Source organism: Eschscholzia californica, unplaced genomic scaffold, assembly GCF_041429995.1.
Source record: "Eschscholzia californica isolate CP2 unplaced genomic scaffold, dmEscCali1.0.p SCAF_1, whole genome shotgun sequence".
Classification (NCBI taxonomy): Eukaryota; Viridiplantae; Streptophyta; class Magnoliopsida; order Ranunculales; family Papaveraceae; genus Eschscholzia; species Eschscholzia californica.
This window is the reverse complement of record NW_028238198.1, coordinates 61,335,161-61,349,840: the sequence shown is the minus strand read 5'-3', so window position 1 is coordinate 61,349,840 and position 14,680 is coordinate 61,335,161. Positions and strand designations below refer to the sequence as shown.

General features: G+C 36.3%; 1 long non-coding RNA gene across 1 annotated transcript; it reads right to left on the bottom strand.

Annotated features, from left to right (window-relative positions):
- Positions 1-6,479: 6,479 nt before the first annotated feature.
- On the bottom strand, positions 6,480-11,161 carry LOC147568010 (uncharacterized). The gene is made up of 4 exons (XR_015230935.1): positions 10,715-11,161; positions 7,910-10,640; positions 7,436-7,637; positions 6,480-7,005 (listed from the first exon to the last, which is right to left on the bottom strand). It is a non-coding gene; the product is annotated as an uncharacterized LOC147568010 (long non-coding RNA).
- Between the last annotated feature and the right edge of the window lie 3,519 nt (positions 11,162-14,680).

The window sequence follows — 14,680 nt, the reverse complement described above, 5'->3', positions numbered from 1 at the left end:
CAGAATATGTTACTTGTTTCGAGGCTACCCAACATGTTGTATGGTTGAAGAACTTTATTAGTGAGTTGTCTATAGTAGATTGTGTTCATCGACCGATGAAAATATATTGTAATAACGCTGTTGTTGTAAGGTTTGTAGAGACTGATAATCTGTCTAAGAGAAGCAAATATATCATGATCAAGTATCTCTATGTGAGAGATGAGGTTCGAGAAGGTCTCATTTGGCATCCCTCATATTTCAACTAAACTCATGATTGCAGATCCATTAACTCAAGGACTTCCGCCTAAGGTTTATAAAGAACTTGTATTACTTATGGGAGTTGTAGAGTCATTTGTTTGAGTTTATCAGTGGGAGTAATTGTAGTTTATTCTCTTTTTGAAATAAATATTATTTTTCTACATTACGAATAAATTTGCACGTGTAGAGTATATTTAATTAGTAGCCCAATGAGTTCTATCTAAGCTCTGGAAGTAACTTGGGCTGAACATGGCAGGACATCATGTTTTTTAAAAAGACCTTCATCTTGGATATAAGGTTATGGTTATTCACATAGCGGATGATGTAAAATATCAAGATGACATGCACATGTGGTTACATGAAGTTTGGACAATAATGTGAACGCAAATTGCGTAGCCCATAATACACCATATTGATAACCACCGTAAAGTATAAGGATGGCTCAAAAAGATTAATGGTACTAGCACTGAGACCATGGAATGACCTTTGCATCGAAAATGAATGTATTATGTCTTCATGATCCAATATTAGTGGTATTCTTTAATTTGGGTGAAGGTTATCAGGAATGATCTCTAAATAAACACTAATGCAGCAAATACCTTTTAACTTTAGGGTGACCACCTGCTTTTTTAACAACATTGGAAATCCCATACTATTACTTTTACAAAATACAACTATGTGTTTGTATTGACCAAGTGGGAGAATGTAAATTATTTAATTTAAAAGTTTTGACAAAATCCATTTTATTCTTCTACTATTAAATAAAATTATTTTGGTCAAATACAACACTACTTTTTACTGGGATTTTTGGTTGCTGCAAAAGTGGAAAGAGATAAGCCATTTGACTAAGTCTAATGTTGCTTCCTGATTTAATATTAACTACTAGGGTGTGTTGGCAGTTCCCTATTGGTTTGTGTACCTCTTATTCCTACACTTCCCTTTATGGGTGGGATAGTTGGAAGATATTTTTGACTTTTAAAAGAAGGGGAGTCCCACCTCTCAACCGTATAAACAATTATCAGAAACCCATTTTCTTTTGCTAAAAGAGGTGAGAGAGGTGAAGACTCTTTTATTACTCACTTTGGTTTTGACTAGAAGGGAAATGAGATTTGGATTATTCTATTGGATTATCTCTCTACACAAAGGTATGTAACTATTTACACATTTCTAATATGATTGGATTTGTTACTTCATTATATGATGATGATTAATTTAGGCAAGATCAAATATGTTTCTGTATTAGGTTAATGTTAAAAGTTCTACAGAAATCTAACAAAAACATTATCAAAAGGCCCCAAAGGACAGGCACTGACAAAAATTTCATGACCTTGACGAACTGGAATGACATTTATGATTTATGCTATGGCTACAATTGGGTGCTACCTAAGTAATATAGTCACTTGAAAGGATAGGTTTCCAGTTCCCCATGTCCAGCGACAAGCCGAACTTTTAAGTCAAATATTAGAACTCAGTTCAACACTTCGGATAAACCAAATAAAATCACAACTGGATGGAAAAACTTTAGAAGGCAGTCGAAATACGTCGAAATTTTTGGTTTAAGACTTGCAACATGCAAACCTATATAATTAGTCTTTAGATAAACTGTAGATTGTTGCCAGGAAGCGATAAAGTAATGGAATCCACCACTAAAACTATGATAAACTAACTAAATAAACTAATAAAATAAAGATAAAAATGATGAACTTGATTATTAATAAACTTGATTGATAATATTCAAAGATGATCAAATAATGATAGATTCAACTCTCTTTTACAGGGTTTAGATATTTCTAGATTTACTTGAACTAGGAAACATGTCAAATAACCTCACTTGGGCTTGACTGTGTATGGTCGAGTGGCTCATTAGGTAGATGGTCTCCATCAATATTTCAAAGTAATATAGAGTAATATCCATCCAATTTACTCAAAGTAGGATGACCACATACTGCAAACAAACGAACACAAGTCGAAAAAACAAAGAGTCCTTTTATATCCATATCGTAATCTGGAGATCTTAACATACAAATGAAAACTTTCCACCTCCAAATGCAAAGAATATCTCTTGTAGTAACTTTCACGTACACATTGCTCAGTGGCATCTAGAGTCAAGAAACAACGGTTTTAAGAAATTCACAGGGTACAACTATTGATTCCATCTCGACAAGATTTTTGCCCGTTTCAACGATTCATAATGAAACAAGAGGAGTAAAATTAGGGTTAGATCTGGCTCCTCGTAATAACTTAAATGAATTTGAGCTAGATAAAAATTCTTAAGTTATATTAACCCTAATTTCATACTACTCAGAGCAACCCCCGTGGAGGACAAAGGGTGAGATTGACGATATACATGTTCGATTAAGAGCCCACCAAGTCACCGTGCTATACTACCCTCTTTATTCGAATACGACCTGTCATCTTTTAGCTACTGCGGAATTGGTCCCTTAACGAGAATAACTTAATGTTGGTCTTAAGTGATGTTTTAACTTATTTGGGTCTTTTTTAGGTTTTTATTACTTTTTTTAGGTTTTATTACTCTGGTGTCGTTTGACAACCAAAAGTATAAGTTCTTTTGTTCGTAGTAAAAGTTCTTTTGCTTCAAAAAAGTAAAAAATTATCATAACTATGTTTGACAAAAATATTACTTATAAGTAAAAAAAATCAAAAAGTTAGTTTGGTGGAGCGAAAATAAACGGATAAAAGAAATCGGTAAAGTAAAATTTGTGTACATGTTGAAGAAAAGTTACTTAACTTTAAAGTCAAAAGCTAAAAAAACAAACTTTAAAAGAAAGTCAAATTTTAACTTAAGTGAAGTCATAAATTATCACGTTACCACACTAACTTTTTCACTTTTCTACTTAAATAAGCAAAAAATGTATCTTTTTATTTGATTTATTAGAATCACCCTTTTTTAGGTTTTATTAGTCTTCTTTAGGTTTTATTACTCTGTAAGTACTATCTTTTTATTTGACTAGGTTTCCGCTGTGTCCTACGGACGCGACAGATCCCTCTTGGCTTTGCCGGTAAATCACATTTTATGTGAAGGAAGAACATATAAAAAATCACTAACAGGATATATTTGATAAAACAATAATGGGAGATTTCTTTTGTTGTTTTGTTTAGGAAGATCTGGGAGAGTGGGTTAGTTATTTTGATCTCTCCCACGATTTTCTACTTTAAAGTTGGTAGTTTCTAAGATGTAATCTGTGGGAGAAAAAAAAATTAAGGAGAGAAATATGTGGGTAGTTATTCTAACCAATTTTAACTGATTTACATAGATACCCTTCTTTTTTTTAGTGTATTCACATAAACAGATTTTATATTATCCGTCAGATGTGTTCCCGACCAAATCTCTAAAATAAAATGGACGGTCAGACTTATCCCCTGATAACCGACTGAGTTGTTTTAATATAATAGATTTATTAGAATCACCATTTAAAAGAAGAGAGGGAAACGACTGTGATGGAAACGCCTCTGAGAGAAACGATGGAGGCAGAAAGCTCGAGAAAAAGGAAAAAGGAGGCAAACTCGGAAGAAGATGAAGAAGAAAAGAAAAAGCAAGAAAATATTGCCCATAAAGAGTTTGACAAATTAACCAGAAATTTTCTCCCTAAATTGAAACATGCCAGGTATGGATTCTTCTTTCTATCCCTCAAGTGATTGTGTCTATCCTCTGGTCGGGTTGGTTGTTATGATTTAGGGTTTCAGTTTGATGCTTTGTTTATTTCAATTCATAAGTTTCAATTTGTGATTCATGTTGTTTATATATGTCAAATTCACAAAAATTTAAAATTCTTCAAATTATAGGGAAAGATACAATGATTTTATGTATGTTTGGAAGCACAAGAGATATACAATAAAGAAGAGAGAGCAGATTCCTCTATGTCAAATGGTCTACAAATAGTTTTAAAAGATGTTGAAAACTATGTTGCTTCCTACCGTCGTGGTTATGTACAATTGGATCAAACTACTGAAGAACAAATCAGAAATCAGATTAAACTCTGGGAGGTAATAGTCTTTAAGCACTTAGGCCATGTTTGGCACGCAGGAATGGGAATCATATTACCGTAGTTTCATGTTTGGTTTGACCAGGAATCGGAATTTGATTCCTGACATATTCCTAATTAGGTGTTTGGTTCTTATAAGAATAGGAATGTAAATATTTGTAAAAGTTCACTTTTACCTTACTTAAACTACATAAAATACACATCAACTTTTTTTTTTTAGCATAAAATATACACATCAACTTTGTTATATATTAAAATCAGTATTACTTTTTCAAATTTGTAGATATGAAATAATAATACGATACATCAAAGGGTTAGAATTTAAAGATAATAAATAAATATCTTAATATAAATTTATCTAAAATAAAATTTTGTTCATAAACCTAAATAGAAATTTATCTAAAATTAAATTTTATTCATAAGCATAAATAGTATTTATTAATACCAAATCCTACAAAAAGTAAAATTGGTGATTCGATATTTTGTTAAGGATATATTTGTCCATAAATATTAATATATGTGATTCTGGTGGAATGGGAATCACAAACCACCTCCCCCTAGGTTTGCTATTACCCCTTTTTGAGGGAATCGCATTCCCGGGCCCACACCATTCCCGCAAGCCCAACAATGATCTGGAATGTGATTCCTGAGAATCACATTCCATTCCCGCGCGCCAAACATGGTCTTAACGTCTTTATACTATTGTACCAAGGTGAAATAGTTTATTTTATGCATCTTTTTATACAAATCTGGTATCATATTTTCAATATAAGGATAAGTTTATTCTTATGATGGCTTATATTATTTTATGAGAACAAATTTGATAATATGGTGTCTTGCTTTTAGAGATTCAGTGATCTATGCCCAGTTGAAAGGAAGGCATATAAGGAACTCAGTGACACTGTTATTTATCCTAAAACTATTGTGTGTTTTCGTAAATTAAATAAGGTATTGTAAAACCTGAACTCTAACTTTAGTCTATCTAGGTCTTACTGTATTGACATTTTCTTGCTGAATTTTCGTTCTATGAACAGATTGAAGGTGTTACTGATAAGGTAAAGAATGATCCCACGCTTGGAGACCCTTGGACAAAGGATGAGATATATGATGATATTGTGCTTACACGGGAGGAATTAGTTTGGTAACGTTTTTTTCTTTTCATTTAAACACTTGTAAATCCTTTTTTTATTAATATTAATTCAAAGCTTTCGAAAAAAAATATCCCACTCTTGGTGACAGTGATGAGAGGATGATGACGAGATTTAATATCCTGAGGAGTTTGATCAACATTGAAAAGTGGGACGACGAGGAAGATGCAAGAGCCGCCACTGCAGAGTACAGTGGAGAGAAGTACGAGGTAATATTTATTTTTGTTCTTGAGTTCGCTTAATAGTGATTGATTTTTTGTTCTGAGTATTGTTTTTGATGAGGTAGTTTGAAACGATAAAGTTTTATTAATCTAAATTAAAAAAGAAAACATGAGTCTGGTAGTGGAAGAGTCTGGTAGTGGAACAGACCCAAGACAAAAAAGTATCCGCTGATCAAGAGAAGGACGAATGAAGAGCTTTTTGTGTTTCCATTGAAACCCAATGAAAGAATAATTAGAAATGATTTGGTGTTTGTGTATATCTTTATGTTTTTCTTGCCTTCGATTATATTGTTTTTGGAAAATAGAAACTAATATGAGTTTTCGCAATTATAGGATCTGATAAAAAGAGTTGGGGGATTTGTTGAAGAACAATGATTGGTCTCATGTTTCTAAAATCTTGAAACAAATGTCCGACCTTGGAAGTTTAATAGGACCAGAGTTGAGAAAGTTTTGGTGATGATGAAGCAGGGTAGCATTGGAAGATGATGGATGATATTTTAAATGATCGATCTGGGGAAGTGTTATCAATACCAGGACACAGTTTTTGTACAGTAGCCCACTCAGATTCTAGATTTTTTTTTTTGTTTGTTGAAAGACACTCAAGTTCTTGCTCCTCCGCCTACACTACCGCTCTCTTGTGCATTTCTCACTTTACGATCTCCCTCGACTACTGATGGTCTTCTATTTTTGTGTTAGGATTATAAAACTACATTCTTTATACTATAATTTATCTAGGAGTCGCTGTCTCTTTGGTGGACAAACACAACAGATATTAACTTTCAGCTACTTCTAAAGGCGCCCCCATTTTTGTTAGTAGCGCCTCCCTGCAGGCACAGTTGAAGAAAAATGTGTGAGGGAAGGAAATGTGGTAATCAACCATGTCTGCACTTTGATTGATTAAACACATCAACAATTGGAGCTGAATTTTTATTTGTTAACCATTCATAAATTCCCCATTTGGCTGCCATTTTTTTTTGTTGAGGGAGAAAACCAAGAGCTAAACAACGCTCGGCAAAACATTCACATCATGCCAGATTCGTCTTTGATTGTGCTTCCTACTTTATTTAGCCAATGCGTCTGCCTTTTTGTTATTGTTCCTCGGCGTATAAGAGAATATAATATTGGCAAAGAAGTCTTTGAGTTTCATAATGTCATCTATTTGCTTCAGAGTTTGCCATTGCACGGGATTGCTGGGATTCTGGATTTGATTAATCACGTTCATGTTGTCACTTTCAATGTGTAAATGTTGGATGTTAAGCTCTCTTGCCCATGGCAACGCCTTATGAATAGCTAAGCATTCACAATCTTATATGTTTAGATCTTTTATAGTATCTGATAGTGCCATAATGAACTTAGTCTGGTCATCATGAATAATGCATCCAATACTTGCAGTTTCTGTTAGAAAAAGTGAAGGAAGCGTTAACATTAATCTTAAGAAACGGTGCTACTGGGGGGGGGGGTCCACTTTATTTGTTCCTTTTTCTTTTTTTGGTCGTTATATTCACTGCTTTCATAGTTTTTGTGGGTGTTGCTTTAATTCAGATGATAATGTTCATCTGAGTTTGAGATTGGTCTGAGAAACATTTTTCACATCTCGCTTTCCATATGAACCATATGATCTTAGCATTTAAATTTGTAGCATCCTCATCTAGTTCTTTCCATGAAAGGATCCAATCTTTGACATTAGTTATAGTATCAGTACATATATTAAAGTAAAACCAGATGTTTTTAGCATAAGGACAATGAACTAATGCATGACTTAGGTTTTCTATATCATCATAGTAGGGGCAGTTGTAATTATTTCAAATGAATTTATCTATTTTACCTTTGACTGGTAGGCTATTAGTGCAGCATTTTCATAGGAATAGTTTGATTCTTGGAGTTGTATTTATGTGGCAGATGAAGTTCCAATTCACCCTGTCTGTAATAGTTGGGTTTCCTGCATTACGAGGATTATAGTACATTGAACTAATGGAATATTTACCTGATTTTGTTAAAGGCCATTTGACTTCATCTTCTTTCTGTTCCTGCAAATTAATATTGAGAATAGCATTAACAATATCTGCATTTAAAGTCTGATTTATAAGGTTAACATTCCACGTATTATGATTAATGAGTTGGGCCACTTGGTTGATATTGACATTTCTGGAGTTGTGTAGGGGTGGCGGGTGATCTGGGATCCAATAATTATACCAAATATTGACGTTGGTACCCTGATTAATATCCCAGAATGAGAGTAGAAACTTGGGTGTAATGTTTGTATAAGGATTATAGTACATTGAACTAATGGAATATTTACCTGATTTTGTTAAAGGCCATTTGACTTCATCTTCTTTCTGTTCCTGCAAAATAATATTGAGAATATCATTAACAATATCTGCATTAAACGTCTGATTTATAAGGTTAACATTCCACGTATTATGATTAATGAGTTGGGCCACTTGGTTGATATTGACATTTCTGGAGTTGTGTAGGGGTGGCGGGTGATCTGGGATCCAATAATTATACCAAATATTGACGTTGGTACCTTGATTAATATCCCAGAATGAGAGTAGAAACTTGGGTGTAATGTTTGTATAAGGATTTCCATAACCAATAATTGCTCGATTTGGGGGGGTGGGGGGTGGGTTTAGGGTCTCTCGGATAATATTTGGCTTTGAGGATCTTGACCCAAGGGGCTTGAGGGTTGTTGATGAGTCTCCAAGCCAATGTTTTCATGAAAGTTTGGTTATCGAGATGAGGAAGGCGGAATCCTAATCCTCCCAGCTTACGAGGAAGACATATCTGAGACCAGTTAACTGGTGAATGGTTTTGGATTTTTCCCACCAATAAGACCTTTGAATGGTCTCAATGCTGTTGCTGATACCTTATGAATGAGGCTGATCTAGTGGTGAGTGAATCCCAATTTTCCCATAATACCTTTGAAGAAACTCCATTCAATTATGTCGAAAGCTTTGGACATGTCTAATTTAAGGCCAAAATAGCTTTTGGGACCCTTAAGCTTCTTGAAAGAGTGAATCAGTTCCTGGCTAATAATAATATTATCTGTGATTTGTCTACCAGGTATGTAAGCGGCTTGGAACGGAGAGATGAGATCAGGGAGTAGGTTTTTCAGCATGTTAGCTAGGATTTTGGTGATTATATTATAAGTGGTATTGAGAAGGCTAATCGGTCGAAAGTTGGCCGGGGATTGGGGGCTTTTGGATTTAGGGACCAGACAAATGTGAGTGTGATTGGCTTAAGGAGGGAGTAGGGTAGTCTGAAAGAATTTATTTGTCATCTCAAGTAAATCCTTTTTGACTGTATCCCAATTGGTTTGGTAGAAGAAGGGAGGATAGCCGTCTGGGCAAGGAACCGCATCCGGTTTCAAGGAGAAAACAACAGTTTTGACCTCTTCTTCTGCCGGTATAGAAGTGAGGATGTCGTTCTGGGAGTGGTTTATTTGGGTATTGAACAGGTTGAGAAGGTTTTTAGAGAGGTGGGTGCCTGCAGAGGTAGAGATATTGAGCGGATGGGAGGAGAAGATATTGGCAATCTCAGTAGGGTCATCAGACTAAGAATAATCATTTCTTTTAATAGAGTTAATCAGGTATTTCCTGTTGCGGTTACTCGCTTTAGAGTGGAAGTATTTCGTATTGCGATACCAAGAGTAATGAAGGCATTACGGGATTTCTATTTCCAGAGGCTCTCCTGTTTATGGTAGAGGTCCTCAAGCTGGTTGAGAATGTTATGATAGGATTTCTGATCCTGAACACTCTGAATAATCTTGGTAAGTTCTTTGATATGAGTCTCAATATGTCCGAATACGTCTTTGTTTCTTTTGGACAGTTTGATGGCTAAGGAGTTAAGCTTGGTTTGGATAGAGATAGCGAAAATCAAACTAATTCTGTCGTTGTTAGTTTGGTTTGTCGTCGTCTTCTGGAGACAACTTGTGCCATATGGCACAAACATTTATATAAAACACCATACATATTATAGCATATATTAAATTTTAAACTAATATAGTCACTCCCCAGCCATGGTTACAAAACATCTTGTAATTCCATCTGAACCCTATTAAATATAACCATTAGCCCAAAAGAATGGTCTCAAATTCATGTTCAATGGCTTGCTAGTTTTATGTGAAAGTGTTGCTCACATTAGAGTTGGACCAACACAGTATGGCCATGAAATTCTTGTACAGGTGTTTTTTTATACTAAAAGAAGACACTACTGACTCGTTGCAGCTAACTCATTAGTGGACTCCTCAACTCTTATTGGTCAAGTTAAAAACATAATCAATTTTGCATTTTTACCTGGACATAAATTCAAACACTTTTCAAGCAACAATGACAAATACCATGAGGAAATTTACTATGTAGCACAATTTGAACTTCGCTTTCAAATTTGTTGAAACACTTTTCTAAAAAAATAATAGATCAGAGATAAAAGAAGAAAAAATTTAACTAACAAAACATAGACCAAAGGATAATTGGAAATGATTTACCTTTGAGAAGCCAGCGGAACAAATATGACCACAAACAGTAATTGGAAATGGTGAACTAATTGGATTTGATTGCTCATGAAAACCTCTCTGAATCTACTTTGACCACAAATATGAAATTTCAGACTGAATACATCCAAAAAGGCAAAATATACCCTTATGTGAATGAACCTTGAGCTTTTACCTACTTTGAGATAATTCCTGTATATATAAGATAAAGCACAAAGTCATATCTAGCATCCAAAAATCATTTAAAGAATATGAAACTAAGAGAAAGAGAGACATCATAAGAGGAAACAAATTCTCTGTACACAGTCATAGAACTCCCTAAAACCTCTTTCAAAGTGAGATATTCTTCTCTCAAATATCATAGTACAAAGTGCGATCTTCTTCTCCTTCTGCAGAAAGGGTGGACGGGGTGCACTCATGATTTGGCCTTGCTTATTAGTGGACTGACAGAGACAACCCCAATGGGGAACGATGCAACAATTGACCGGAAATCATATAGATCATCCAGTAATTGTAAATATCCTAATTCTATACCAACCTGCACAAAACAAAGGATTGAAAAACAAATCTTGTCATAGAAACGAAAAAATTCATTCTAAAGCAAATACATACATGTGTATGCCTGTATGTGGGACTTATAAGTATGGATTGCATTGATCATCAAACGCCACATCGTTTCGGGGAGTGTCCGAACATGGGTAGTATGTGATGGGCTATGGTTATTCAGTGTTTGGGGTGGGAGGAAACTGTGAGAGCAAATTCACAAACAAAACCATGTAGCTGCTATGCTTATTCTATTAATCATATAAGAATCCACAAGTAAATTATACCCTGACAATCCATCTTCATTTTTATGTTTTTTTTACTCCTTTACCGGGAGGAAGGTAATCCTTACCAGAAAGATAGAAGAAAGTTTTCTTTCCTGAAGCATGGGAAACTAACTATTCACAAACATGAAAAAAAGAAACAAGACCTACTTTCTCAAAGGAATTGCTCTGCATTTGTTTTGATGGTATGGGAGGAGAAGACCCAAAAAATGTTTAGGTTTCTCCTTTCCTCAAACTCCCATTATTGAACTTCTTATGACTTTTCTTTCTTTCTCTAATTACTGATTCTGACATATAAAAATGATATAACTTATATATGATAGAACCAGAATAATGACAAGGGGGAGCATGAAAAGGAACATATATAAGAGGTTGGAATTAGTATCTTATAAAGTTGCTAAGATTAATGACCACAACTCAATTACGACCATGAAATATCTTCTCTACTTATTCATACAACCATACCTAAATCAGAACAAATAAAAATGAAGCTGAGTTTTTTGATTTTCAAATTAGAAATGCAAAAGATTCCACAATAACCAACCTTATACAATTATAATATCTGATATGAGCCCAAATTTGTTTGGACCGAAGTAAAAAATCAATTTGGCTAAACTTCTATATAGCGATAAAGATCAACCAATGACAGTTGGACTATTAAATAGTAGGGATGACCACATTGATACATACCTTTCTAACTGAATATTGTCAGTTTACTCAACAAAATACTCTTAGAAAGTTTTTATTGTTCAGTGTCCACAAACATATAAAGTAACTGACTGCTTCTCATGGATCGGTAAGAAGATAGTGGGACCAACACCAGTCTGGAGAAGAATTGAATTAGGTTAGTTTACGGTGAGGTAGTCTTTAGAAGTTTAAGCTATCACCATTGTAATAGAAAATAAACATTAATTGTTGTAACAGGTTTTTCGTCGAACTGAGATATAGTTGAAGGCAATTATATTGATCATATAACAGTGTCCATTGTTCAGAAGTTTTGTTATGGTATCTCTACTGTTATGCCCACTCGGGGTTAATGTGAACAATACAACTAACCCAAGACAAGCAATAGGAATAGTAAAGAACAATCAAGAACAGAACACACAGATTTACGTGGTTCGGTTGGTGAGACCTACTCCACGGCGACAACGGCATGATGATTTCCACTATGATAAGCAAACAAGTTTACACAAGAGATTCGTGATATTGTATCTTACTGATATCTCCTTAGGGTTTAGTTTATATAGCCACTAAACCCTAACCCTACCGCCTCACCAACTCTCTCTCTACAACAGTAATTATACACGAATAAACACTAATCACCGACATAAGCCTAGCTTCGCATTCCAGCTCTGTCTCGGAGTCCAGCTTTGCCTCAGAGCACTGCTTCGAATACCAGCTCTGTCTCAGTAATCAGCTCCGCTAATGGGTCTAAGCTTCGGTAGGTTTAACCAGGTTCGATAGCAATCCATATTCGAGTCACTTCTAACAATTCTGCACCTTGACTTGAATATGCTCCTCTTGACTTAGATGTGCCACCATCATAGCTCAGCGCTTCTAAGCCATCGTCGCTCCAGCCCTGCTAGGGCTAACATCTGGAAAACCCAATCAAGTCTAAGTAATGCTTAAACTTGAAAGTTGTAACTGTCTTGGTCAGCATATCCGCTGGATTTTCTGCCGTAGAAACCTTCTTCATCGTGATCTTTCCTTGTTCAATCACGTCTTTGATAAAGTGATACCTGACGTCAATGTGTTTAGTTCTCTCGTGATACATTTGATTTTTGGTCAAATGAATAGCACTCTGGTTGTCACAGTAGACCTCTGTCACCTCCTGCTTCAGGCCCAAATCCCGAACTAACCACTCTGCCATATTGCCTCCTTCACCGCCTCTGTTGCTGCCATGTACTCAGCTTCCGTTGTAGACAACGCTACCACTGATTGCAGCACTGCTCTCCAACTAATGGCACTCCCGCAGAGTGTGAACGTATAGCCCGTCAGCGACCTCTTCCTATCAAGATCCCCTGAAAAATCCGAATCTACAAATCCAACTACCAAACAAGAAGTGTCAGCCCTTCTGTCGTAAACCAAACCAAGCTCCGCAGTTCCTCCCAGATACCGCAGTATCCATTCAGAGCCTGCCAATGACCTCTCCCAGGTCTGCCCATGTATCTGCTTACTACACTAACAACATGTGAAATATCAGGCCTTGTGCACACCATAGCATACATAATGCTACCTACTGCTTTAGCATAAGGCACCCGAGACATGTACTCCGTCTCGTCATCAGTTGTCGGTGACAGTTCACCTGAAAGCTTGAAGTGTGCTGCCAATGGAATACCGACAGGTTTTGCCTCAGTCATACCAAAACGTTCCAACACCTTCTCAATGTACGTTTTCTGAGACAAGAAAAGTTTCCCAGTAGATCTGTCTCTCCGTATCTCCATACCCAATATCTTCCTTGAGGCACCCAAGTCTTTCATATCAAACTCACCCTTTAACTAACCCTTTAACATGTGGATTTTCGACATATCCTTGCAAGCTATCAGCATGTCATCCACATACAGGAGTAGATACACATAAGAACCATGTGATAGTTTCCTGTGGTCCACACAGCTATCATACCTGTTTCTGTCATAGCCGTTTTTAACCATAAACGTGTCGAAACGCTTATACCACTGCCTAGGAGACTGTTTCAGTCCATACAAAGACTTCTTCAGCAAATAGACTTGGTCTTCTTTCCCGAGAATCTCAAACCCCTCTGGCTGACGAATATAGATTTGTTCCTCCAGCTCTCTATGTAAGAACGCAGTCTTAACATCAAGCTGCGCCAATTCCATATCATACAAAGCAACCATAGCAAGTATCACTCTAATAGAGCTATGTTTAAAAACAGGAGAAAATACCTCATCGAAGTCTATCCCTTCTCGCTGTGTAAACCCCTTAGCTACTAACCGTGTTTTATAACGTGCATCTTCCACCTCTGGGATTCCTTCCTTCTTCTTGAAAACCCATTTGCTACCATCAATCTTCTGACCCTTAGGCAGCTCGGCTAATTTCCAGACCTGGTTTTTCCAAAGAGACTCAATCTCTTCATTTATGGCAAGAGACCATTGCCGTGAATCATCGCTCCCCATAGCTTCTTCATAGGTGCATGGCTCACCTCCATCAATGCTTTCTCCCACACTAAGTGCAAATGCAACCATATCTGCCACCCCATACCTTTCCGGTGCCCGGATGTCTCTCCTTCCCCTGTTCCTCGCAACACTGTACTAAACCAGCTCTGGTTCAGCTTCCTCAGCTTGCTCATCTACCTGAGGCCGAACCTCCAGAGTGTCTATCTCAAACTCCACCTGCTCCCTATGATCTTCCTGCTCCACCTATTTACCAACACCCTCTCAGCATCTACAGGCGTTACCTTCTGAGGTACCATGGCTAACTCATCAAAAGTAACATCTCTACTTATGAGAAACTTCTTCGATTTTCCATCCGAATTCCACAATAGATAACCCTTAACTCCAGGCTCATACCCAAGAAATACACATTTCTTAGCCATCGGATCAAGTTTACCTTCTTTAACATGTACATAAGCCGGACAACCAAAGATCCTCAAGTTCTCATAATTAGCAGGATAACCAGACCACACCTCATTAGGAGTTTTACACTCTATAGATGTACAGGGTGAAATATTCACTAGATACGCTGTCGTGTTCCCTGCCTCAGCCCAGAACACCTCCGGCAGCCCTGCATTCGA